Raw genomic sequence first — 2,545 nt, forward strand, 5'->3', positions numbered from 1 at the left:
CTTACCTTGCTCACAGTTGATCACCCATGGCAAATCAAATCTCCGTGTTTGGCTTTACATTGGGTCCTTGAGGATTTCAGTCATTTGGATTAATGGCTGCAGTCAGCAGATAAATGCAACTTTCTTCCATTAACATCTAAAGTGCTAACCCTGAACTTGCTTGACACAAACATTTCCCTGTAATGCAGAGGTCTTTGAACCCCTCAGTTCTTCCACATCAGATCTCAGGTGCATCTGTGGGCAGTGGAGCCCTGTGCTTCGTAATACACTGCTCTGGGGGATGCAAGCATATCAGTGGTGAAAGCATCATTGTGTGAATAGAAGTTGAAATGGAAACCAGTTCAGATGGCTCCTGAACTGGTCTCTGTTTTTTTTGTTTTTTTTTTTCCTTCATGGGCTTATCACAACTAGAAGTGAGCCTTACTCCAGCTGATGACTATAATAAAATGTACCTATGCAGGAAGACTTGCTGTTTCATCATATCACCCGCAAATCAACTCATGAGGCCCCAGGGACTGGGATGTTTGACTTTGCCACCTCTCACATCACTTCCCACGTCTAAAACCCCAACCTCCTCAGAATGGGTGGGGCACTACGGTGGGTGTGGACCAAATGGACTTTAACATGGGTGAGGTCTGCACTCAGAGAGGCAGTATTACTCACTTAAATGATGTTGAACTGGAATTAGGGCTGGGAAAATTGGGAGGGGAGGATAGGAAGGAGAAGTGAGTATAGGGATGAACATTCAAGAAAATAGAGGCATATCCCTGACTCTCTACACTTGACATCAAATAAGCTCTAATTATAGAGAATACATACCAAGGCTTTATGTGCCAGAGTTATTGGTTCAACCATTCAGTCATTTGACAACTAGTTATTTAGCATTGGCTTAGGGTTCCTAATTCTAAGTACTAGGGAATAAAACAGATGAAACTTTTTTGGAAATCTACATTTTAGGGGAGGAGCTAGATGGGGCATAAATAAGTAAATAATAGAATTAAATGATTCAACTGAAGAAAGAGAAACTTGAACGGACATCTGAATGTCAAGAAGGAACCAATTATGGGAAGTACAGGGGAAGAATTTTCCAGGAGAGGAAAGAGAAATTGCAAAGACCTTGGACAAGAAAAAGCCAGGTGGTCTTGAGCAATAGACACAGGGCCAGTGGACTGGGAGCCTTTACCCTGAGACATGGATTCATTTTGTTTTTAAGTTTTGGTAAAATATACAACAGGTTTACCATTTTAACCATTTTTAAGTGTACGTTATATGCAACTTCAGTGGCATTAAGTATATTCACATCGTTGTGAAACACTATCCATCTTCATAACTTTTTTGTCATCCTAAACAAAAACCACCCATCAGACAACAACTTCTTATTCTTCCCTTTCTCCAACCCCTGACAGTCACCATTCTACTTTCTGTCTATACGAAGCTTGCTACTCTAGGTAGGTGGAGTCATACAAATTTGTCCTTTTGTATCTGGCTTATTTCTTTTTTTTTAGTTGTCAAATGACCTATATTATTGACATATATTTCCTTTTTGCTTCTTAACTAGTGGGACATTCTACTGCACCACTATTGATGTCATCTATGATGTCATGGAGTTGGTGGCCATCAACATTGCAGTCCACAGACTGAGCAGTCCCCAGGATCACTTTAATGGTTCCAAAGAGTTCTCTAGCCTCAATCTCTTTAATGGTTCCAGAGAGTTCTCTAGCTAGAGATCAGTGTCGCATTTGTCAGGCAATGTTGGCAATCTCATCAAAAGTGATGTTCCCACTGTTTAATGTTCTTCTGTTTCTTTCTGTCTCTCGGTGGTTCCTTGAAGGCTTTGATGATCAGGTCAGAGGCAGAAGGTACCACCTCAATCTGGGCCTATCAGTTCTGAATGGTCAGTTTCACTATAATCCTCAGACCTTTCCAGTCACCGGTTGCCTTGACGATGTCATCACCAACCTTTTTTGGAGACAGACCCAGGGGGCTGAACTTGGGGGCCGGGGCAGATGTGGCGCTGACATCACCCCAGGTGCATCTCAGGTACACAACTTTGATCTCGTTGGGGTTGAACTTGGGCGGCATCATGGAGGCGGCTGGTGTCGGATGAACCCAGATTTGGGCCTCCGCAGAGTCAAAAACCAAAAGCCTGGCTTTTTAAATTTACCACAATGTTTTTTTTCTTTCTTTTCTTTTCTTTTCTTCCCTTCTCTTCTCTTCTCTTCTCTTCTCTTCTCTTCTCTCCTCTCCCTCTCTCCCTCCCTCCCCCCCTTTCTTTCTTTCATTCAAGTTGGAGCTTCACTCTGTTGCCCAGGTTGGAGTTCAGTGGCATACTCACAGCCACAGCAGCCTCGACCTGCTGGGCTCAGGTGATCCTTCTGCCTCAGCCTTCCAAGTAGCTGGAACCACAGGCATGTAACACCATGACTGGCTGATTTTTTGATTTATCGAAGAGATGAGGTCTCAACATTGCTCAGGCTGGTCTCAAACCCCTGGGGTCAGGTAATTCTCTCACCTCAGCCTACCAAACTGCTGGGATTACAGCCGT

At 43.5% G+C, this 2,545-nt stretch overlaps 1 pseudogene; it reads right to left on the reverse strand.

Annotated features, from left to right (window-relative positions):
* Nucleotides 1-1,550: 1,550 nt before the first annotated feature.
* On the reverse strand, nucleotides 1,551-2,082 carry LOC103254419 (annotated as a pseudogene).
* Between the last annotated feature and the right edge of the window lie 463 nt (nucleotides 2,083-2,545).

The sequence above is a fragment of the Carlito syrichta genome, unplaced genomic scaffold (genome assembly GCF_000164805.1).
Source record: "Carlito syrichta isolate Samal-C Ts95f unplaced genomic scaffold, Tarsius_syrichta-2.0.1 Scaffold279535, whole genome shotgun sequence".
Taxonomy (NCBI): Eukaryota; Metazoa; Chordata; class Mammalia; order Primates; family Tarsiidae; genus Carlito; species Carlito syrichta.